The 26,647-nt window shown below is 35.1% G+C and overlaps 1 long non-coding RNA gene across 1 annotated transcript in view; it reads left to right on the forward strand.

The window, feature by feature from the left end:
- LOC139703312 (uncharacterized) overlaps positions 1-26,401 on the forward strand; it is a 57,271-nt gene extending 30,870 nt beyond the window's left edge. The window contains exon 3 of the long non-coding RNA XR_011705714.1: positions 26,364-26,401. This is a non-coding gene — a long non-coding RNA (uncharacterized lncRNA). The remainder of the gene's footprint in view (positions 1-26,363) is intronic.
- The last annotated feature ends 246 nt before the right edge of the window (positions 26,402-26,647 follow it).

Below are 26,647 nucleotides of genomic sequence, written 5' to 3' on the forward strand. Positions count from 1 at the left end.
TTTTATTCATTGTGTATTTGTAGTAGGATTAAACCCAGGGTACTCAATCACTGAGGTACATCTTCAGCCCTTTTTATTTTTATATTTTGATATAGGGTCTCACTAAGTTGCTTAGGGCCTTGCTAAGTTGCTAAGTCTGGTCTCAAACTTGCAATTATCCTGTTTTAACCTCCTGAGTCACTGGAATTACAGGTGTGCACCACCATGCCCAGCTCAGATTATTTGTTTTTAATGTTTAGTTTTTTGAGTTCTTTATGTTATATATTATATATTCTTATGTTAGAGGAGTAGCCAGCAAAGATTTTGTCCCATTCTGTTGGTTGTATTTTCACTCCTTTTTCATTTTCTGTGCAGAGATTTTTTTTAATTTGATGTCATTCCTGTTATCGATTCTTTCTCATATTCCCTCAGCTATAGTTTTTTTTTTTAAGGAAGTCTATGCCAGGACCTATATGTTACAATGTCTCCCCTGTTTTTCTTCCAGAAATTGCAAAGTTTCAGGTCTTATAGTTAGATGTCTGATTCTTTTTTTAAAAAAAATTATTTTTTAGAAGTAGTTGGACACAACACATTTATTTTGTTTATTTATTTTTATGTGGTGCTGAGGATCAAACCAAGGGTCTCACACATGCTAGACGAGAGCTCTACTACTGAGCCACAATCCCATCCCTGATCTCTGATTCATTTTAAGTTGACTTTTGCACAGAGTAAGAAATAGGGATGTAGTTTCATTTTTCTACATATGGATATGCAATTTTGCCATTACTGTTAAAGAGGTTTTCGTTTCTCCAGTGTATGGTTTTGGCATCTTTGTCAAGGATCAGATGATTGTAGCTGTGTGATTTGTTTCTGTATATTCTATTCTGTTCCGCTGGTCCATTTGTTTTTGTGCCAGTATCATGCTGTTTTTGTCATATGAATCTGTAGTTAAATTTAAATGGGGTACTGTGATATCTCAAACATTTTTCTTTTTAGTTAGGATTTATGTGGCTATTCTGGGTCTTTTATTCCTCCATATGCATTTTAGGATTAATTTTTCTATGTCTGTGAAGAATATAATTGACATTTTGATGGTGATTGCATTGAATATCTCTGTTGTTTTTGGTAAAATGACCATTTTAACAATAATAATTTTGCCTATCCATGAACATGGGAAGTCTTTGATTTCATTATTTGGAGTTCTATAATTTTCATTATAGAGGCCTTTCACCTCTTTGGTTAGTCTTAATCCTAAGTATTTTATTTTATTTTTGAAGCTCTTATGATGCAATTGTTTTCATCATTTCATAGCAAATTTATTTGTGTATAAAGAAGGTATTAAATTTTGTACATTGATTTTTATATCCTGGTATTTTGCTGAATTTATCAGCACTGAAAGTTTTCTGATGAAATTTTCATGGTCTTCAAAAATATAGAATCTTTTCATCTGCAGAGAGGGATAATTTAGCTTCTTCCTTTACTATTTGTGTCCCTTTTATTACCTTCTCTTGCCTAATTGTTCTATCTAAATTTATAAGTACTATATTGGATAAGAATGTGTAGAATGGACATACTTGTTTATTTCCTGATTTTAGTGGAAATGCTTTCAGTTTTTGCTTTGGTTATATCATGCATCCACTTCAAGATGTTGAGATACTTTCCTTATATCCACAATTTCTTCAGGGTTTTATCATGAAAGGATGTTGAACTCGCATGAGTGGCTGAAAAGAAAATGCATTCTGTTGTTTTTGGATAAAACATTCTGTAGATGTTTGCTAAGTCCAATTGATCTATTGTAAGGTTTAAATATGATGTGTCTTTGTTGATTTTCTGTCTAGATGGCTTATTAGTGAAAGAAGTAGATTGAAATCCCCCACTATTATTTTATAGTGTTGGTCAATCCTTTCATATCTAATAATATTTGTCTTATGAAAGTGGATGCCCCAACATTTACAGCATAAGTATTTCTAATTGGTATAACTTTTGGTTGGATTCTTCCATTTAACAATATGTAATGGCTTTCTTTGCCTCTTCTAATTTTGACTTAGAGTCTGCTTTGTCTCATATACGAGTGGATTCTCCTGCTTGCTTTTGGTTTATACTTGTGTGGAATATAATTTTCCATTCTTTCACTTTCGGTCTAATATTGTTCTTGCCTATGAGGATCATTTTTTGGAGACAACATAAAATAAGGTGTTGTTTTAAATCCAGTCTGCTAGTCTCTCTTTTAATTAGAGAATTAATATCATTTATATTCATCATTATTATCAAGAGATTTGTGTTACTGTCATATTGTTTTATATTTGATTATCTCCCAATTTTCATTTAGTTATTTATTTCCCTAATGTTATTTATACTTATCCATGCTCTCTTGTTTAGTTTTATCTTCCTCTTCTCTGTGAAGAATTCCTTTAAGTATCCTTTCCTATGCCATTTTAGTGGTCATGAATTCCTTTACTTTATGCTCATTTTGGAAAATTTTTTTTTGTTTCTGTTTGGATTTTGAAGGATTGCATTGCTGAGCACAATAACCTAGGTTACCAGTTGTTATTTTTCACAATTTCATGTCCTCCTTGTCTTTAAAATATCTGCTGAGAAATCTGCTTTTATCTTGATGGATTTGCCTCTCTAATTGATTTAGTTCTTTTCTTTTACAGTTTAAAAAAATCTTTTCTTTGTTCTGAATTTTTGGCATTTTAACTATAATATTTTATGGATAACTTCTTTTCTGGTCCTGTCTATTGAGAGTTAAAAAAAATGTCTCCAGTACTTGTATATCCATGTTTTCCCCTAGGTTACAGAATTTTTCTGCTATTGTTTGGTGAATATGTCTTCAGTGTTCTTAGTATGAATCTCCTTTCCTTATTCAAGGCCTATGATTCTTAAGTTTGTGCTTTTAATGTTGTTATGATGCTCCTGTATATTCTTCCAATAGAGTCTTATAGTTTTTTAACTGTCTGGGTGTTCTAATTCCTGTACCTTATCTTCTAGTGTGTATATTCTTTCCTCTGCTTGATATGATTTCATATTGAGACTCTACATACAGAGTTTCTCATTTCCAAGTTTTCTTTCTGATTCTTTTTATAGTCTCTATATCTTTATTGAAATACTTTTTCATATCTTGCATTTTCTCTCTCACTTTATTCTTCAGACCTTCTTTTAATTCATTGATCATTGTAACAATCAATTTTTTGAATTTTTTGTTTGCCCTTTCTTCTACTTCAATATGAGTGGAATTTATTTGTTGGGAAGTTTGTTTGTTTGTTTTACCTTTTGGAAGCATCTTGCATACTTGTTTTCTCATGTTATCTTTGTTTCTATGTTGATAAGTGTTTTTTCCCTCAGGATGGAGATATCTAACAATGTTATGTAAGAGTCTTTTAGTGAGCTTGTTTCTCTTTATGGTGGATCCTAGCCCATCATGGTTTATCTTAACCTCAAAGCATCTATTCAATGTGTTAAAAATGCTATTTTCAATCCCAGCTCTGCTTTGAGATGAGAGACTAACCATCAGTAACAACAGCAACTTGAAAGGAAATCATACATATTCAATAAAAATTTATTGAAGATTATTCAAACAGAAGGGAGAGTGAGTATATAGAATAGATTGAAAAATCAGGACATAGAGAATATAAAGTTAATATCAAACATAGAAAATAGAGTGAATTTGAAGGAAAGAAGAGAGGAAGAAAGAAAAAGAAATAGTGGGGGAGGAAGTCAAATAAAAGAAAAACAAGAGAAAGAAAAAAACCAGAGAACATAAATGACAGAAAAAGATAGGAAATATAATTAATAAATTTAAAAATACTTAAAATTATATAAAAGTATGAAATAACAAGTAGTGACAGGAATCCAAACAAGCCAACATAGAAGGCAGTACAAGTGAAGTAAAGTCATATATGAAAAAGACTAAAACTTCACCTTGCCTAGATGTTTGACATATAGATACTTCTTTCAAGTACTTCAAGTTTTAAAATCAGTCAGGTATCAGAGATGTGGCCAATGTCCAAGCCTTGAATATGTATCTTCTGACTGGTTTTGCTGGTGGAGGCAACTTCCGAAATACTGGGTACAGCATTGAGGTGGAGGTTGTGTATTTGGATTTTCCAAAGTCTAGGTGAGTCTCTTGTTTAAAAAATCTGTGTGGAGCTGTTACTGCAACTTACTCATTCAAACTTTGCCCATTCTCTCTTCATCTGGCTCTGGGTATCCTTATCAGGGCCTGTGAGATTTTTGTGTTACCTGGGTATTGTGTGAATTCCAACCCAGTTGCTGGATCCCTTTCTGGCACAGTCTGTAGTTTTATGTGCTCTTGGGGTTTTCTTCCTATATGGGGAGAAGCAATGCAGGCTGGTGTTAATCACAAAATGTTACCCTACCCTCCTTTTCAGGTATAGAGCTAAGTGACTCTGGAGATTTCATGACTGGCCCGGGAACCTGTGGATCTCCTAGCTTTACAGATGGGATAGTGCTGGGATATCCTGTCATGATTTAGATGTGAAGTGTCTCCCAAAAGCTCACATGTGAGACAATGCAAGAAAGTTCAGTGGAGAAATTATTGGGTTGTGAGAGTCTTAACCCAATCAATGAATTAATTCCCTGATAGGGATTAACTGAGTGGTAACTGAAGTGGTAGGGTGTGGCTGGAGGAGATGGGGATTGGGGCGTGGCTTTGGGGTATATGTTTGTATCTGACAAGTGGTCTCTCTCTCTCTTTCTGCTTTCTGATTACATTGTGAGCTGCTTTCCTCTGTTAAACTCTTCCACCATGATGTTCAGCCTCACCTCAAGCCCTGAGGAAAGGAGCTAGCCTTCTGTGGACTAAGACCTCTGAAACCATGAGCCTTCAAATAAACTTTTTTCCCTAAAATTGTTCTGGTCAGATTTTTTAGTCACAGCAGCAAAAAAGCTGACTAAAACACATCCCTGACCAGTGAATCTGGACTTTCTCTGGCATGGGTAGAATACTTCAACAGGGAAATTTTAGTATGCAAATAGAAACACTGTGTACATAGACATTGGAGTCTTTCTATTTGTGTTCCCTCTGCCAGACGTAATGTTTAACAGGATTTAGGCTTGAAGTTCCTCTTCACTGGTACAGGTGGGAGTTTTCCATGCCCTCAAGGTTTTCTTGTGATGCTCAGGGAAAAGCACCATATGCTGGGGTTGATCACAAAGACTTTACCCTCCCCTCCTCTGGTGAGGACCTAGGTGGCTCTAAAAATTCCAGAACTAACCTGGGAACCTGTGGATTTCCTCATATTGCAGAGAAGCTGGTGCCATTATGTACACTTCCCAGCAGACCGAACCTTCTTTGGTATTGGCAGTGCACTTTGTGTGCCCCCAGGAAGCTTCCATGCATGAGGGAAGATGCCAGGGTACCCAAATAGTGCAGTGGGTTCTGCTACATTCTCTCTGCTGACCAATTTTTGTTTGTTTGTTCGTTTTAGGCTTACAGTGATTTCAGTATATAAACTATTCAGATGGCTTGCTACCTACAGGTCAGTCATGAAGGTAGATGAAGGTAGATGAAGATACAGGAGATTATATTTCCCTAAGGTTCAGGCTTAAGAAACAAGACTCAGCCCCAACAAGATGGCTTCCTTCCACAGTTCTCTGCTTATACTTGGAGAAAAATGGAGTAATTATCACACAGCTGCCCACTATGCAGTTCTGGTTTCAGCTAAATTCAGACTGACTTTTCACTCTGACACTGTTTTTGTCATAATTTTGTTAGATATGACTTTCTTTCTCTCCCTTTGTGTGATCACCCCCCCTCCAACCTGCCCTGAAGCTGGCCATGGATACAGCTTCATACCTGATTAAAATTCTCTCTCGTTTCCAGTAACTATAGTCTCTGATTTTTTCCAAGTCTCTGACTGTTCCAAATTGAGTCTCAGTACATTCCCTCAATCACCCACCTCATGAGTAGTTATTCTCTGGTTATTTTGTTTCCTAACTTCAGAGGAGCAGGGACATAAAGCCTGCTTCTATGCAGACATTTTCTGAATCCTCCAGAGTGCTTCCTCCCTAGGGACTTTATTATTCCTTTAAAAATGTAATGCTGAAGGACTTGAAAATTTTCTGAGCTCATTTTATTATGAATATACCTCCCAGTCATGCACAAGATGTCAATTTGAGTATAGAAACACAAGGAGTCTCTGATGTGTACACTATTTGAGTCTAGGATTCTGGTTTAAGATAGTGAGGTTTATCTGAATCTCAATGAGTCCTTCACATTTTGGAGGGTGATTTATTATCAAAACCAACTGGGAAAACATCTGATTCAAACAGTTTAATTTATTACTCATTGCAACAGGGAAAACAGATACCATAGGGAACCAATGGCATCTCAGGAAGACAGCATGAGAGGACCCTTCTAGGATTTGGGCTTTTGTGAGTTGATTTTGGGAAAAGCACAGGGAAACAGGGTTTTTTCCTGGATTGGAGTTTTAAAAAACAAAGCAGCTTGATTGGAGAAAATTCATATATTATACAATTCATCCACTTAAAGTGCACAATCCAATATGGTTTTTAGTATGTCTGCAGTGTTATTCAGCCATCCCCGCAATCAACTTTAGAGCTCCTTCTTTGCCTAAGAATGAAGCTTCATAGACAATAGTGGTCATTTCTAATTTCTTTCTCCTTTACCTATTCCCGTGGCTCCAGAATATTACTTATCTACTTTCTGTCTCTATATGTTTGCCTTTTCTATGTCACTACATGCTTATCAAAATAGCTATTATAAAAAGGAAAATGAACAATTGTTGGTGAAACTGTAGATAAAAGGGAAACTTTGTACACTGTTGGTGGAATATAAATTAGTACAGACATTATTGAAAATAATATTCCTCAAAATATTAAAAATGAAAACTCAGTATGAGCCAGTAATACTAATACTGTATATATATCCAAAGGAAATAAAATCAGTATGTTAAAAAGATATCTGCACTCTCGTATTTATTACAGAACTAGTCATAATTCCTAAGATATGGAATCATCCTGGGTATCCATCAATGCACAGATGTATAAAGAAAATGTATATGTACAAGAGAATACTACTGAACAATAAAAATCAGTATCCAATATTTGTGTCAAAATGGATGGAATTGGAGGATAATAGGTAAAGTGAAATAAGGAAGAAACAGAAAGAGAAATACTGTATGATTTCAGTCAGATGTGGAATCTTAGGAAGCTGATCTCATAGAAGGATATATTTGAAGAGTAGTTACCAGAGGCTTAAATAGTTATAGGAGGATCTGGAGATGGGGAGATGTTGGTCAAAGGATATGTAATTATAACTAAGTTATAATAAAAGTAGTATAAATATAAACTGCTAAAAAGCAGAAATAATTCTATGATTAGGTACCTTAGTTAATCTTATCCTTCTACTTAATTACTACCCCCAAGTTCACTTTCCAGTTCAGTCTAAAGTGTTTCATGCTGCTAGTTCCCTCTCCCAGTGACAGTTTTCCTTCCCTGCAGTTCCCTTCACCCTATGATGTTCTCATCCTGTAGAAGGGGCACTAATAGAAGAGGTCCAGAGCAGGGTCTTTAAAAGATGGGGTGAAGAGCTATCACTCCTGAATTTAAGAACAATATTGAGTAGTGTGTTGAATATTTCTAAATATGGTTAACTTAGATTTGAAAAATTTTTTGGAATAAGATTTAGACAACTTTTCTTACAACTTTGTATATTGCAAAGAAATAACAGCATTTTTTTCTAAAAATCATTTTATTAATGCTTTCCATATAATTTGAAAATAAATGCATGTATTTATTACCATAATGATAATGATGATGATGATGACAATGATAATGAGTACTAGTAGTAGTAGTGGTAGTCATAGTAATGGAGGTGGTTAGTCACAATAAAGCCTCTATAAACCACAACTAACTACAACTACTGGTAGGAATTAAAAATATATTTAGTAATTAGCAGTAGTTGAATTGGCAAAGCAGTAAACATTAAGATATCAGAGTTGATTCACAAAATCCAAACTAGAGAACTGGATTAATTCAGAAATTCAGTTTCATACACTAGATACCATATGACAAAGGAATCCAGTCATTTGGAGACTAGATCTGAAGGGCAAGAGAGCCTTTATTGTTACTATGGAGCTACAGTAACAAAAACAGCATGGTATTGGCACCTAAAGAGCTATGAAGATCAATGGAATAGAAGACATAGGGACAAACCCACATATATACAGTTATCTCATACTAGACAAAGGTGAAATAAACATACATTGGAGAAAAGATAGCCTCTTCAGCATATGGTGCTGGGAAAATTGGAAATCCATATGTAGCAGAATGAAATTAAACCTTTATCTCTCACCCCGTACAAAACTCAACTCAAAGTGTATCAAGGATTTAGGCATTTAGGACCAGAGACCCTGCACCTAATAGAAGAGAAAGTATGGCCAACTCTCTGTCATGTCGGCTTAGGTACCAATTTCCTCAACAAGTACAAGAAGTACTATCAAGAATCAATAAATGAACAGGTATAAAGACACTAATTGGTGTGAATATACTATGCATACAACCAGAGATATGAAAAATTGTGCTCTTTATGTGTAATAAGAATTGAAATGCATTCCACTGTCATATATAAATTTTAAAAAAGAATCAGTAAATGGGATGGAATCAAACTAAAAAGCTTCTTTACAGCAAAGGAAACAAGAACGTGAAGAGAGAGCCTACAGAATGGGAGAAAAATCTCGGCCACCTGCACCTCAGATAGAGCATTAATCTCCAGAATATATAAAAACTCAAAACACTTAACAACAAAAAATCCCCCCCCCCAAATAACCCAATCAATAAATTGGCAAAGGAACTGAACAGACACTTCACAGAAGAAATACAAATGACCAACAAATATCTGAAAACATGTTCAACATCTCTAGCAATTAGAGAAATGCAAATTAAAACTATACTGAGATTCTGTCTTACTCCTGTCAGAATGGCAATTAGCAAGAATACAAGTAGCAATAAATATTGGTGAGGATATGGGGGATAAATTACACTCATACATTGCTGTGGGACTGAAAATTGATGCAACCCCTATGGAAAGCAGTATGGAGATTCCTCAGAAAACTTGGAATGGAACCATTATTTGACCCAGTTTTCCCATTCCTCAGTTTATACCCACAGGACTTAAAATCACCATACTACATTGATGCAGCCAAATCAATGTTTATAGCAGTTCAATTCACAATAGCTAAGCTATGGAACCAACCTAGGTGCCCTACAATAGATGAATGGCTAAAGAAAATGTGGTATATATTCACAGTGGAATATTAGCCATAAATAAGAATGAAATTATGGCATTTGCCAGTAAGTGGATGGAACTGTTGACTATCATGCTAAGTGGAATAAGCCCATTCTAAAACAACAGAGACTGAATGTTTGCTGTGATATATAGATGCTAACACAAAGTAAGGGTGGGGGAGAGAAGAATAACAGTTCATTGGATTAGACAAAGGAGAATGAGGGAAACGGAGGGGGTTGTGAATAGGAAAGAGTAGAATGAATCGGACACAATTTTCCTATGTTCATATATGAACACATGACCAGTGAAATTACACATCATGTATAACCACAAGCATACAATGTTATACTCCATATATGTATAATATGTCAAAATACACTCTACTATCATGTATATCTAAAAAGGACAAATAAAAATTTTAAAAAGAGCCTTTATTGGAGCTGGGCACAGTGGTACACACCTATAATCCCAGCGGCTCTGGAGTCTGAGGCAGGAGGCCTCAGAAAAAAAAAAAAAAAGCGAGGTTCTGAGCAACTCAGTGAGACCCTGTCTCTAAACAAAATACAAAATAGGGCTGGGGATGTGGCTCAGGGGTCGAGTGTCCCTAAGTTCAATCCTTGGTATTAAAACAAAAAAGATCCTTTACTGGGAGATGGAGTCATTAAGATCAAATTGGAACCAACAACAGTTAGTTTTTGATGCTTTCCTTGAAGTGGAATTCAGAGGTGAGCGTTTATCAGATACCTCATTAGGGAGGAATGTGGAGTGAACCAGACAGAATATAGAAGTTGCCAATATTAGAGACATCTGGTTATATACTTAGATTGATTGATTGATTCATTCATTCATTTTTTCATTCACCTACTCACTGAATGCTTGTTGCATGTCAAATACATACTATGCCCTTACTGAACAATGATACCAATCTTCCTTAGAGATAACCAAGTTGTAGTCTTTAAGATATATCTTGTGAATAGTTATTTTTCACTAGATTTCTTTGAGTAGAAAAATAGCTTTATTTATTTAACAGGGGGGTGATTATTTACTTTTTATATCAATTAGGTTCTTTGTTTCTCTTTCCTGTAATCCACATATACTTATTGCTTAATAAATATTTATTGGTTTATTTACAGTAAGTCGCTTTCTTCAGAAGTTGGACAGAGAAATCAAACTGCACTTAGTTATGATCATATAGCTATGAATATGCCATATGTATAGAGAACATTATTCCCTAAAGACTCTAATACCTATAAAACTGCCTTGTGTAAGTGATGCTTTAGGAAAATCAAAGTCAAATGGAATGTGCCTTTTTCTGGGGAAATTATAGACCAACGAGAAGAAACCAATATTAGGATGCAAGGAAGATTAATTCTTTAGAGGCAATTATCGGAGAAAAACATAATAAGAAGAAACAAAAACTCTCCTTGAATCTTCCAAGGTGTTAGGAGGAAGGTGAACTTTTCATTGTTCATCAGATGAGTGCTAAAGATTACTATTTTCTTTTTTAGAGCAATTAATTTATCTATTATTTTAAAGGAAGAGGGAAAAGCCCCTAAATGCAGGTAATTGCTTTTGTTTCTGGGATATTGAATGCATACATAGTTTTAAAATGTTTCTGTTTTTCCATGATGAATCTGTCATCAAAACAAACTAACCAACCAACAAACAGAATTAAACATAGCAAAGGTATATGTGCCACATTATTAATCTACTGAGATGAGCTATTAAAGAAGTATGTCTTTAAGTGGTATTGTATATGCTGAAGTGTCTGTCCTTTTTTTTCTTCTCATGATTCTGCTCTAATATTCATTAATCACTGACTGTTTTCCTGGTCAAAGTCCAAAAAAAAGTATTCTAGTAGGTCTAGTTCATTATTATTTTTCTTGATAAGAGCCTTTCTTACCACTCCATGTTATGGGTTCCCACAAGTCAATGTATACCACTCTTAGGTGGTCAGGAAACCTGGTTCAATCTATGGACATTCTTTCACAAAGAACACAGCCCCCTGGTTTTCAAAGCAAGGAAATGGGGCAGCAAAGCCTTGGCTATGAGAAATTGAATATAGCAGTCTGAAATAACAGTTGTACATAAATTACGGGAACATTCAAAGGAAGAAAATATTTTCTTTTTAAGCCCCTCACCTATTCCTGTGCATGGTTCTTTCTTTTTCCCTACCTTCTAGGAATGTATTGCTCACTGGTTATCTAAAGTCACTGTAATATTCCACTCAGGTCCAACCATCGTTGAAATTAACATTTGCACTACTATCAACACTTGACTCTTACTTTTCAGTTTCTCATCCTTAATTTTATTCAAAGATTTCACTCATTCAATACCAAGGTCTCAGCTAGAATTAAGGAGATAGGAAGGAAAAGTAATTATAGGCATGTATATCAAATCATTAATAACTACTTACTTCTACCACAAGTACAGCACACACACACACACACACACACACACACACATACACACAAACACTCTCACACACACACTGTTAAAAATATGAGTGTTTATTAATCAAAATAAACATTGGGAGGACTTCTGGCATTTACCACATAGAAATCTTGGAAGTTATCACCCCTATCTTAACAGCAAGAGAAAAAGCAGAACAAACTAAAAATCAGTGACTATTTAGATCCAGCAGAAAATCGAGAGCTCAGAAGAAATAAGACATTTTGCAGATGACAGGGTTATCTATGAAGAAAACCCGAAATTAACAAAATTCTCTGGGAAGTAAAAAGAAATTATAGCAAAGTGGTATTAAACAAAGTACTATAGAAATATTACTTTCCTCAGTTATGTAATAAAGATAATAATTGCAAAGATTTAATAATTAAAATAAGGATAATCCTTGTTTAAGGAAGCATTAGCTATTTTTGAGGAACCATGTTAATTATTGAACTTCAATATTGAAAAGACCATCTGTGAAGACCAAATCTAGTGATCAATAAAACCACCAGTACTTTTTATAAAAGTCAGTGGATTTTATATAGTACAACAATGAACAAATGGAATTTGAAATTAAAAATACATTACCATTTATATTAACATACCCCCAAAATGAAATATTTAGCTAAAAACCCAACACAGTATTTATAAGATATGTGAGAAAAACTGCAATTCTGATGAAAGACACCAAAGAAGAACTAAATAAATGGATACATATACCTTGTTCATGAGTCAGAAGACACAATATTGTCAAAATTTCAGTTCTTCTCAAATTTATCTGTAAATTCAAATCAGCCAAAATTAAAAATCAGCTAGTTATTTTGTGGATACCAACAAACTGATTCTAAAGTATATAAGGAGAGGGGAAAAAATCAGAATAGTCAATACAATACTACAGGAGAAGCACAAAGTCTGAGGATTGGCACTACTTAACCTCAAGACTGACTATATAGTTACTATAATCAAGAGAATATGATATTCTCAGAAGAATAGACAAATAGATCAATGGAATACAATAAAAGCCCATACTCAAACCCATACAAATATAGCTAATTGTTGACAAACAAGCAAAATCAATATAATGAATAAAACACAGAATTTTCAATTATGATACTGGAACTATTGGACATTAACATTCAAAAATTAATTCAGATACATACCTGATCAAAAATTAATTTAAGGGTGATCTCAGAATATGGTATATGAATGATTCTGATTCTCTGTTGAAGGTTGCCAGAATTATCCAGCTGGGTAAGAGAGGGGCCTAGATAATACAGAAAACATTTTTGAGCAGAAGAAAAAATCATTAAGACAATCTGATATTATAAAAATCAGTAAACTGCCAGGCCTGGTTGTGCATGCCTGTAAGCCCAGCAGCTTGGGAAGCTGGAGCAGGAGGATTGCAAATTCAAATCCATCCTTAGCAACTTAGCAAGGCTCTAAGCAACTTAGTGAGACCCTGCCTCAAAATAAAAGATACAAAGGGCTGGGGATGTGACTGGGTGGTTAAGCATCCTTGGGTTCAATCCCTGGTACAAAAAAAAAAAAAAAAATCAGTAAGCTGTCACATTATTTGGCTGAATTTCCTTTGGGCCTTTGGGGTAGAGGAAAATCTAGGTTGGAGACAAAATTTGCTAGTGTATGTGGATAACTTGCAGACAACTTTTATAAATACTCCAACATACTTCCATTAAAAAAGGATAGATGAAGCAAGCAGAAAATCAGTAAGGACAGAGTTGACCTCTATAGCACCATCAGTCAACTATAACAATTGAAATTCATGTAATAACAGCAGAATACACATTCCTTTCAAGCTCATATGGAATATTCTCCAAACCAGAAAACATTCTAGTACATATTACACACCTTAACATTTTTAAAAGAAATGATACTATATTGGTGCCCCTTCTATTTTCAGAAGATCCCGTTTTTATCCCCTCCCGCTAGCCTCTGTATGTAAGAGAAAACACATGACACTTATTTTTCTGAGTCTTACTTCACTCAGCTTAATGTTCTTCACTTGGATATTATTTGGGTGTCTATTAGGCATCAAGACATAGCATGTTCAAAATAGAAGTCTATCCTACTTTTTTCCCTATAATTTTTCCTTCCCTAGATTTTCCATCGCAGGAAATGGCATCTTCTGGTTGCTCTAGATAAAATCTTGGGCTTCATCTTTATTTTCTTCCATTTCATCTCTCCTATATTCATCTATCAAAAAGTCTATCACCCTTACCTCTGGATTGTATCCTGAATATATCCACTTTTCTCTATCCCCACTACTAGTATCTGGCCCAAGTCACTAATTGTATTTTATTTGCACTACTATAATCACCTCTTAATTGTTCTCTTTGATTTGTCTCTTGATGCGTTACCTTTTATTCTCTCACAAAACAATGAAAAAGACCTCTTAAAAATGTAAATCAGGCATTCGACAAAGTACAGCATCCCTTTATGTTCAAAACTCTAGAAAAACTAGGGATAACAGGAACACACCTCAATATTGTAAAAGCAATCTATGCTAAGCCTCAGGCTAGCATCATTCTGAATGGAGAAAAATTGAAGACATTCCCTCTAAAATCTGGAACAAGACAGGGATGCCCTCTCTCACCACTTCTGTTCAACATAGTTCTCGAAACATTGGCCAGAGCAATTAGACAGGCGAAAGAAATTAAAGGCATAAAAATAGGAAAAGAAGAACTTAAATTATCACTATTTGCAGGTGACATGATTCTATACCTAGCAGACCCAAAAGGGTCTACAAAGAAACTATTAGAGCTAATAAATGAATTCAGCAAAGTGGCAGGATATAAAATCAACACGCATAAATCAAAGGCATTCCTGTATATCAGCGACAAATCCTCTGAAATGGAAATGAGGACAACCACTCCATTCACAATATCCTCAAAAAAAATAAAATACTTGGGAATCAACCTAACAAAAGAGGTGAAAGACTTATACAATGAAAACTACAAAACCCTAAAGAGAGAAAGAGAAGAAGATCTTAGAAGATGGAAAAATATACCCTGTTCATGGATAGGCAGAACTAACATCATCAAAATGGCGATATTACCAAAAGTTCTCTATAGGTTTAATGCAATGCCAATCAAAATCCCAACGGCATTTCTTGTAGAAATAGAGAAAGCAATCATGAAATTCATATGGAAAAATAAAAGACCCAGAATAGCAAAAACAATGCTAAGCAGGAAGTGTGAATCAGGCGGTATAGCGATACCAGACTTCAAACTATACTACAGAGCAATAGTAACAAAAACAGCATGGTACTGGTACCAAAACAGGCGGGTGGACCAATGGTACAGAATAGAGGACACAGAAACCAATCCACAAAACTACAACTATCTTATATTTGATAAAGGGGCTAAAAGCATGCAATGGAGGAAGGATAGCATCTTCAACAAATGGTGCTGGGAAAACTGGAAATCCATATGCAACAAAATGAAACTGAATCCCTTTCTCTCGCCATGCACAAAAGTTAATTCAAAATGGATCAAGGAGCTTGATATCAAATCAGAGACACGGCGTCTGATAGAAGAAAAAGTTGGCTACAATCTACATACTGTGGGGTCGGGCTCCAAATTCCTCAATAGGACACCCATAGCACAAAAGTTAATAACTAGAATCAACAAATGGGACTTACTTAAACTAAAAAGTTTTTTTCTCAGCAAAAGAAACAATAAGAGAGGTAAATAGGGAGCCTACACCCTGGGAACAAATCTTTACTCCTCACACTTCAGATAGAGCCCTAATATCCAGAGTATACAAAGAACTCAAAAAATTAGACAGTAAGATAACAAATAACCCAATCAACAAATGGGCCAAGGACCTGAACAGACATTTCTCAGAGGAGGACATACAATCAATCAACAAGTACATGAAAAAATGCTCACCATCTCTAGCAGTCAGAGAAATGCAAATCAAAACCACCCTAAGATACCATCTCACTCCAGTAAGATTGGCAGCCATTATGAAGTCAAACAGCAACAAGTGCTGGCGAGGATGTGGGGAAAAGGGTATACTTGTACATTGCTGGTGGGACTGCAAATTGGTGCAGCCAATTTGGAAAGCAGTATGGAGATTTCTTGGAAAGCTGGGAATGGAGCCACCATTTGACCCAGCTATTCCCCTTCTCAGTCTATTCCCTAAAGACCTAAAAAGAGCATGCTACAGGGACACTGCTACATCGATGTTCATAGTAGCACAATTCACAATAGCAAGACTGTGGAACCAACCTAGATGCCCTTCTATAGATGAATGGATAAAAAAATGTGGCATTTATACACAATGGAGTATTACTCTGCATTAAAAAATGACAAAATCATAGAATTTACAGGGAAATGGATGGCATTAAAGCAGATTATGCTAAGTGAAGCTAGCCAATCCCTAAAAAACAAATGCCAAATGTCTTCTTTGATATAAGGAGAGTAACTAAGAACAGAGTAGGGACGAAGAGCATGAGAAGAAGATTAACATTAAACAGGGATGAGAGGTGGGAGGGAAAGGGAGAGAGAAGGGAAATTGCATGGAAATGGAAGGAGACCCTCAGGGTTATACAAAATTACATACAAGAGGAAGTGAGGGGAAAGGGAAAAATAATACAAGGGGGAGAAATGAATGACAGTAGAGGGGGTAGAGAGAGAAGAGGGGAGGGGAGGGGAGGGGAGTGGGGATAGTAGAGGATAGGAAAGGCAGTAGAATACAACAGACACTAGTATGACAACATTGAAATCAATGGATGTGTAACTGATATGATTCTGCAACCTGTATACGGGGTAAAAATGGGAGTTCATAACCCACTTGAATCAAAGTGTGAAATATGATATATCAAGAACTATGTAATGTTTTGAACAACCAACAATAAAAAATTTTAAAAAAATGTAAATCAGATTATATGATTACTCTGTTTTACACAAGAAGACTGTCTTTAGGCTAAGAATAAAATCACAACATATTACCAAGATTTAATAGGCCTTTCATAATCTGGCCCATATATCCTTAATCTCATCTGGTTATATGCTCCCATTTGCTCACTGTTTCCTCAGTCTTTGCTTGGCTAAGTATTATGGACATTAAGAATGGAAACATATCACATGTCTGTAACTAGGAAATGTTTCAAGCTAGGGATAGCACCTTGAGATAAGATTTAAAGGTTCAGTAGAATTTCAACAAGTAGAGATGAGGTGTGGTAGGCAGAGTGTACTAGCGAGATGAATTTGGAGGGAAGAATGCATGGAGATGCTCAAGGAACATCAACTGATCCAGTTTGGTTAGGGGTTAATGAATATCAAGGATAATGGAAACATATGGTTAGAAAGGTAAATTGGGTCCAAATCACAAAAGCTCTTAGGGCTATGTGAAAGATTTTGGACATCATTTTGGAGGAGATTTGGAGCCATTAATGTTTGTACATCAGCTTTTCACTTCAAGTAAAGGAAAACACCAATTCACATAGATGCAAACAATACAGAAATTTACTTTCATATATAACACTACAGCTAGAAGTTAGGCTAGCTCTAGGTGTATTTCAGGACTTTTAATCTATTTCTGTATGATTCTGTTAGATCTGCCCCTTCACTGATTAGAGTTATACTCAGACTTGTAATTAGATAGCTTCAGGCAATTTATCCCAAAATATTAACATTAGAGGGATACCAAATGACCATTTCATCTAGTTTTACCTTTACAGTAGGAGGAATACTTTCCTACATGCTTTCCCAGAAGTCCTCCCTAAAGCCTCATTGCCTATTGTTCCAAGCCCCACTGACCTCTCTACCAGTTACTGACAAGGGGATTCAGATAACTATGATAGGCTTATACCAAATGCTATTTACTTTTTATAAATGCTATTTATTTCAGCCAGGCATGAAATTGACTTCCTATGAAGCCCATCCTATGTATAACAGAGGCAAATACATGAATAAAGTCAAGGTTCTGTTAGGCAGGAGGAAAGAACAGGATAAAATACTGGAGATGTGACTAACTGTGTCACTAAATATTTTTGAACAAGGAATGGCATGATCAGAATTGGTGTTTGGAAGACTACTATGAAGTATGAAAGAGACTAAAGATTAGAAAATGAGTTAAAAGCTTATTAGTTCTGCAGTTGCCCAAGATCTGGTTATGATGAGCTATGGAAGTAATGGCAGTGAAAGTGGGAAAGAGGAAAGATTTGTAAGATAAGGCAGAAGTAGACTTCAGGTTATTTGGTAGTTGATTCAAATACCAATATTCTACCAGTCTCTTGCTAGTGTACCCGCTTAAGCACCTTAGAATCTTTTCTTAAATATTTACCCTTATCTTTTCTTCACTTAGATTCCACAAATTATATTTTTATCAAAGGATCCTAGTAGAATGCCCAGTATTCCCTCTCTTACTTAGTTCCAGAGCACTTACTAACAGAGCAATAATGGTGGAACTGTGCTCAGCTAATTAACATTCTCCCTTGCTAGGTGTGGGCATATTACTAAAGTAAGATAAGATGTCAAAGTAATTGTTGCATGCTACTGCTGGAGAGTCCTTTTTTGTCCTTTCTTCCTTTGCTCCTTCCTGATCCCTGGAAAACCTGTCATCCTAAAGATACTCCGAAGAGGAGAGCCTTGTGATATGATGGTAGAACCTATGTCTCTTACAAGCACAATGCTACAAACCAACCCCAAACAGCCTTCTCCCCAGCTTCTTTTATATGAAATAAGTAAGACTCTTTTTAGGCAACTGTCACTTGAATATTCCTGTTGATTGTAAAAAAGAAATCTAATCCTCCTTGGTATAAACTGTGGTTTTATAAATGAAGCAGAGTATAAACCACAAAGAAACAAATTAATAAAGAGATAAATGTAGCTTATTGGATTGAGGGATAGGATAAAATTAAATAATATTTTAAGGTTTGGGGACAACAGTTGGAAAACTTCCACATGATTAAAAAAAACTGTAAAACAACTTGCACCAGGAACATGTGCAACATTATTCTATAAGTGTAAAGAGTACAGTATTAGGATTTGAAACTCCTGGGAAGCAGTACTACCTGTCACCAAAAGCAAGCTGTATGATATTGAGCCCTTGTCTATAAAACAAAACAATTCGTCACCACCTCACATACATAAAAGTGGTAACTTTATTATTCCCATGAATCTGGAGCACCATTTTTTTCTCCCCAAAAACTATAAAATTAACTGTAGTTAAATTATAATTATTTTCTGGATGGGACTCTCTATAAAGTATCATTATGATGGATTAGGTTCAATCAATTCAACAGCTGTGGGGGTGGAAATCCTGACAGATGTTTAGTAGGGAATGAAATGCTTCTGACTTCCTTTTTAAGTGCCTCCTGTAAATTCTGAATCACTTCCCTCAGACCTTTCCTTTTATTCAGGTCAGCATTCTTTCCTGTGAAGATGCCAGCAACAGTCTTCCTTTCCTGGGGTCAGTAACCCCATGCTGCCAGCTAGTATGACTGCCTTTTGTTCACAGAGATAAAGCCCCCTGCCTGAAGCTGTGGGCCTTGGTGAAAACCATTGATGATTTTTTTTTCAATTTTCACTCATGTCCTGTGTACCAGACATTTAGGGGGGGTTGGGCTGAAGATGTGAAAGTAGATTTGGCAGTTACATGGGGCTTTAATTTTGCGATGCTTCTACTAGCATACCTTTTTTTTTTTATAATGTCACATACTGATATTATCAACATGCTGTCACTAATAGTCATAAATCTTTCCATAGTGAAGCTGGAGAGATTTGGAACTGCCTAGAAAAAAAGTATTTTTTAATAAATTGGCCACTCAGTATGTTGAAAAGAGATTAACTACTAACTTGCTCTATCTTATGAATATGAATATATTACCTATAGTAGGAATCATGCAAACTCCCATTTGTGTCATTTCACAAGTGTGACTTTTATCTTAAATAACAAAACTGTACTATGAATTCTATATGGGTAAGGATTTAACTATTTTCTTTGCCAGTCTACAGATAAATGGAAGAAAACTAAAGTAAAATAAGCCTCATTGTTCTAACATCTATTTTCTGAGGTCATTTCTATATCTATCCGTGTTTCCAGTGAAAAAGACTAGCATATTAATATAGATGGTACCTCAGTAGAAGCCATGGGCATTCATATTATCATAAAAGACCTCAAGTTCAGCTGAGGAAGGACTATTCATTTTTTCATCTTTTTAATGTTTTATTAGTACAATATAATTTTTATAGAATGGTGAGGTTCATTTTGAAACATTCATAAATGCATTAACATAATTGTCTCCAATTCAATCCCCAGTAATAAACCCTTCCCTTCCCTCCTAACACCCCCCTGATTCCTTTCCTCACTCTATTGTTTTCCTTCTATTGTTTTTTTATATTTGGTACATTATACTTATACATAAAAGTGGAACTCACTGTGGTATATTCATACATGAATATAGCATAATTTGGTCAAAATTCCTTATTTCTGAAAATATAAGAGAAAACATTTAACCCTTGACTTTCTGAGTCTGACTTATTTCACTTATCATAATGTTCTCCATCTCCATCCATTAACAAGCAAATGACATAATTTATTCTTGCTGTGGTTAGGTAAATCTCCATTGTGTATATGTGTGTGTACATGGATGTGTGTGTATGCATGTATGTATATGTGTATATGTGTGTGTGTATTACATTTTCTGTATCCACTTGTCTGTTGACACGAGTGAGGCTGGTTCCCTGACTTGGCTGTTGTGAATTGTGCTGCAATAAACATTGGTATGCATGTGTCACTATAGAGTGCTTATTTTAGGTTTTCTGGATGAGTATGAAGGAGTGAGGTAGCTGGTTAAATGCTGGTTTCATTCCTGATCTTTTCAGGAATCGCCATATTGCTTTTCAAAATGGTTGTACTAATTAGCAGTCCCACCAATAATATATGAGTGTATCTTTTTTTCTGTATCCTCACCAGCAATTATTGTTATTTGTATTCTTTTTTTAAGAGAGAGAGAGAGAATTTTTTAATATTTATTTTTCAGTTTTTGGTGGACACAACATCTTTATTTTTTTTTTATGTGGTGCTGAGGTTCGAACCCAGCGCCCTGCGCATGCCAGGCGAGCACGCTACCGCTTGAGCCACATGCCCAGCCCCGATTTGTATTCTTGATAATAGTCATTCTAACTGGAGTAAGATAAAATCTCAATGTAGTTTTGATTTGCATTTCCCTGACTGCTAAAGATGTTGAACATTGTTTCCCATATATTTGTTGACCATTTGTGGTTTTTTTCTTTTGAGAAATATCTTTTTAGTTCTTTTGCCTAATTATTATTTGTTTGTGTGTGTTAAGTTTTTTTTTTTTTTTTGAGTTCTTTAAAAATTCTGAAGTTTAATCTCCTATTTGATACCTGGCAAAGATTTTCTCCCAATCTGTAGGTTCTCTCTTGACACTCTTGTTTTTGTGTGCTGTGAAAAAGCTTTTTGATTTTAAGCCATCCTACTTATTAATACTTGGTTTTATTTCTTGAGTACTAGGAGTCTTATTAACAAAGTTGGCACCTGTGCAAATATGTTGGAGATGTGACCCTATGTTTTCTTCTAGCAGTTGCAGTGTTTCTGGTCCAATTCTTGGGTCTTTGATACATTTTGGGTTGATTTCCGTACAGGGCAAGAGAAGGGATCTAGTGTCATTATTCTTTTTAAATTTTTATATTTTTAGATATACATGTCAGTAGAGGTTATTTTGACATATATACATGGAGTATAACGTATTCTAATATGGATCCCATTACATGATATGGAGTTTCACTGGTTGTGTATTCATATATGAACATAGGAAAGTTATGTCTGATTAATTCTACTGTCTTTCCTATTCACATCCCTCTTTCTTTCTTCATTCTCTTTTGTTTAATCCACTAAACTTCTATTCTTCACTCCCCCTGCCCCATTGTATGTTAGCATCCACTATCAGAGAGAATATTTGGCCTTTTTTTGGGGGGGGGGGATTGGCTTATTCCACATAGCATGATAGTCTCCAGTTCCATGCATTTACTGGTGAATTCCAAAATTTCATTATTCTTTATGGCTGAGTAATATTCCATTGTGGATATATACTAAATTTTCTTTAGCCATTCATCTGTTGTAGGGCACCTAGGTTGGTCCCATAGCTTAGCTATTCTGAATTAAGCTGCTATAAACATTGATTTGGCTGCATCAATGCAGTATGGTGATTTTAATTCCTTTGGGTATATACCAAGGACTGAGATAACTGGGTCAAATGTGATTTCATTGCAAATCTTCGGATGAATCTCCATATTGTTTACCATACTTGTTGTTCCAATTTTCAGGCACACCAGTAATGTTTGGGTATACTTTGGGTATACTTTTTTCCCCAATTCCTTATCAGCATTTATTGGTTATTTGTGTTCTTGATAATTGCCATTCTGACTGGTGTGAGATGGAATTTTCATGCAGTTTTAATTTGCAATTCTCTAATTGTTAAAGATGTTGAACATTTTTTTTATATATCTGTTGACCATTCATACTTGAACTGAGAAGATGAAACTATCTCCCATGTTCTTGGATAGGCAGAATTAATATTGTCAAAATGGCCATACTAGCAAAAGTGCTATACAGATTTAATGTAACTCCTATTAAAATTCTAATGACATTCTTCTGAGAAAAAGCAGTTATAAAATGCATTTGGAAAAATAAGAGGCCCAGAATTACCAAAGAAATCATTAGTAAGAAAATAGAAGCAGAGGACATCACAATATCAGACCATAAATTATACTACAGAAATATAGAAGTAAAAATAGCATGGTATTGGTCCCAAAACAGACATGAAGAACCAATGGAATAGAAGACACAGAGATAAACCCACATATATATTGTTATCTCATACTGGACAAAGGGGCCATAAGTATACATTGGAGAAAAGATAGCCATTTCAACAAATGGTGCTGGGAAAACTGGAAATCCACATGTAGCAAAATGAAATTGAACCCCTATCTCTAATCCTGCACAAAACTTAACTCAAAGTGGATCAGAGACCTAGGCATTAGACCAGAGACCCTGTGCTTACTAGAAGAAAAAGTAGGCCCAACTTTCCATCATGTCAGCTTAAGAACCAATTTCCTCAACAGGACTCCTATAGTGCAAGAAGTAAAATCAAGAAACAATAAATGGGATGGTATCAAACTGAAAAGCTTCTTCACAGCAAAGGAAACAATCAAGAATGTGAAGAGAGGGCTGGGGTTGTGGCTCAGTGGTAGAGCAGTTGCCTAACATGTGTGAGGTCCTGGGTTCAATCCTCAGCACCACATATAAATAAAAAAATAAATAAAATAAAAATCCATTGACAACTAAAAAATATGTTTAGAAAAAGAGGGTGAAGAGACAGCCTACAGGATGGGAGAAAAATCTTTGCCAACTGCACCTCAAATAGAGCATTAATCTCCATGATATATAAATAACTCAAAAAACTTAACACTTAAAAAAAATAAATAACCCAGTCAATAAATGGGCAAACTAACCGAATAAAGGCTTCACAGAAGTTTCATTCTTCTACATATGAAAATCCAGTTTTCCTAGCACCATTTGTTAAAAATGGTATCTTTTTCCCAATATATGTTTTTAGCAACTTTGTCAAGGATTAGATGACTGTATCTATATGGATTTGTCTCCATGCCTTCTATTCTGGTCTTCATGTCTGTTGTCATGCCAATACTAGGCTGTTTTTTGTTATATAATTTGAGATCAGGTATTGTGATGCCACCAGCATCACTCTTTTTTTGCTCAGTACTGATTTGTCTATTCTTTTATTCTTCTATATTAATTTTAGCATTTTTCCTATCTCCATGAAGAATGCCATTAGTATTTTTATGGGTTTTGCATTAAATCTATATATCAGTTTCGCTAATATTATCATTTTGACAATATTTATTCTGCCTATCCAAATTCATGGTACGACTTTGCATCTTCTAAGGTCTTATTCATTTTCTTCTGTGTTCTTTGTTTTTCACTGTAGAAGTTTTTCACTTCCTTGGTTAGATTTATTCCCGAGTTTTTTTCTTTTCTTTCTTTCTTTCTTTCTTTGAGGCCCGTAATCCTGAATTTATTCTCATCAGATTTACTACAGGAAGGTTATTGATTTTTCTATGCTGATCTTATAAGCCGCTACATTTCTGAATTTATCAGATCTAGAAGTCTTTTGCTTATAGTATTCATAGTATTCTGGGTCTTCTAAGTATAGAATAATGTCATCAGCTAACAGAGATAATTTGACTCCTTTTTCAATTTTATTCTTTTAATTTCCTTCTCCTGCCTGATTGCTCTGGCTATAATTTTTTTTGTAATTTTTTAAAAAATTAATTTGTTCTAATTAGTTATACATGACAGTAGAATTCTTTTTCACACATTGTACACAAATGGAACACAATTTCTCATTCCTCTGGCTGTACATGGTGCAGAGTCACACTAATAGTGTAATCATACATGTTTATAGGGTAATAATGTCTGTCTCATTCTACCCTCCTTCCCATCCTCACTGCCCCACCCCTCCCCTCACTCCCCTCTACATAATCCAAAGTACCTTCATTTTTCCCTACCCACCCCTCCATGGATCAGCATCTGCTTATCAGAGAAAGCATTTGGCCTTTGGTTTTTTGGGGGGATTGGGTTTTTTCACTTAGCATGATAGTTCTATCCATTTACCTGCAGATGCAATCATTTCATTCTTCTTTAAGCCTAAGTAATATTCCATTGTGTGTATGTACACATTTTATTTATCCATTCATCTGTTGAAGGGCATCTAGGTTGGTTCCATAGTTTAGCTATTGTGAATTGAGCTGCTATAAACATTCATGTGGCTGTGTCACTGTAGTAGGCTGATTTTAAGTCTGTCTACAGTTTCAAGAACTCTGTTGAATGGGAGTGGGGAGAGTGGATATCTTTGTCTTATTCCTGACTATAGAGGATATGCTTTCAGTTTTTCTCTAAAGTATAATGATGGCTTTGTGTTTGACATTTATAGCCTTTATGATATTGAGGTATGTTCTTTCTGTCCCTAATTTTTTTGATGTTTTTTTTTTTTTTAACATGAATGGGTGCTGGATTTTGTCAAATTCTTTCTCTACATCTGTTAAGATAATCATGTAATTTTTGTCCTTAATTGTATTCGTGTGATGAATTGCATTTATTGATTTGTATAATTTGAAGCAATCTTTCATTCCTGGAATGAAACCAACTTTATCATGATGTATCATCTTCTTAATGGGTTTTTGAATGTGGTTTGTTAATATTAAGAATACCTGTATCTATGTTCATCAGGGGTATGTGTGTGTAGTTTTCTTTCTTTTATGTGTCTTTCTCTGGTTTTGCTACCTGGGTGATTCTGGCTTCATAGAACTAATTTTGCAGTGCTCCCTCCCTTTCTATTTCATGGAATAGGTTCAGGATGATTGGCATTAGTTCTTTAAAGGTTAGGGTAAAACTCAACTGAGAATCTCTCTAGTCCTGGGCTTTACTTTTTTGGGAGCCTTTTTTTATCACTCATTCAGTCAGTCTCATTTCTTAATATTGGTCTATTTATGTTTTATATGTTCCATTTGTTAAATCTGGGTAAGTCATGTATGACTTAGAAATATGACTAGAAATTTGTTAATATCTTCTAGATTTTTCACATTTTTGGAATATGTTTTCAAAAGTTGCTAATGATCCTCTACTAATGATCCAGGCATTAAATGTCTGTAGTGATATATCCTTTTTCATCTCATATTTTTTCTTGGGGTGAGGGGGTTAACCAGGGATAGAACTCAGGGGCACTTGACCCTAAGCCACATCCCCAGCCCTATTTTGTATTTCATTTAGAGGCAGGGTCTCACTTAGTTGCTTAGCACCTCACTTTGCTGAGGTTGGCTTTAAACTCCTGCCTCAGCCTCCCAAACCACTGGGATTACAGGCATGCACCAGTGCACCTGGCCCATCTCATGTTTTTGATTTGCGTTTTCTTTCTCTTTATTTTGGTTAGTTTGATTAAGGATTTATCAATCTTGTTTATATTTTCAAAGACCAATTCTTGGTTGCAGTGGCCCTTTTTATTGTTGTTTTTAATTCTCAATTTTATTGTTTTAGCTCTGATCTTAATTATTTACTGTTTTCTACTGGTTCTAGAATTGGCTTGAGGAAGGACTTTTATGTATTCCAGGTGGAGGTCAGTCCTGGAAGACACAGTGTATCAGGATAACAAATAAGTGTAATAAGAATTTAATCCCTGTAGATTTTAGCCTCTTTGGTACAAATAAGAACACAGACATACATGAGAGATCAAATTATTATATTCCATGTAGACTTCTACATATCCTACTCACCTCAAATTCAGTTTGTGTAACGCAATGTTTATTTCTTATATTACATAATATGTACTCATTATAAGATGATTAAAAATATATAACTAAATGAAGTAGAATAAAACTGACCTTTACTTTTGTCTTCATTCTACTCTCCTCTCTTAGTATACCATTCTTAATAGTTTGGTTTGTGTCTTTGCAGGACTTTTTTATGTTCATTGACATAAACATATAAACATGAATTTTATTTTTTTCTTAGTATTTTAGTTTTGTAGTTATTGGAAATGGGATTATTTTCTTTCTGTTTTAGTTGTTGATGGAACTTTTATTTATTTATTTATATGCAGTGCTGAAAGTTGAACCCAGTGCCTCACACCTGCTAGGTAAGTGCTCTACCACTGAGCCACAACCCCAGGCCCTGGGATTGTTTTCTTGATTTCTATTTCAGGAATTTCACTGCTAGCATGTTGAAATGCTACTGTTCTTTGTATGTTGATTTTATACCCTAAAACAATTAATTTATTAATTTAAACAATTTTTAGTGGAGTCTTTGGAATATACACACACATACACAAATATATACTCACATGTATATACACATGTATGTATATATGTGTGTGTGTGTACACAC

The sequence above is a fragment of the Marmota flaviventris genome, chromosome X (genome assembly GCF_047511675.1).
Source record: "Marmota flaviventris isolate mMarFla1 chromosome X, mMarFla1.hap1, whole genome shotgun sequence".
NCBI classification, from domain to species: Eukaryota; Metazoa; Chordata; class Mammalia; order Rodentia; family Sciuridae; genus Marmota; species Marmota flaviventris.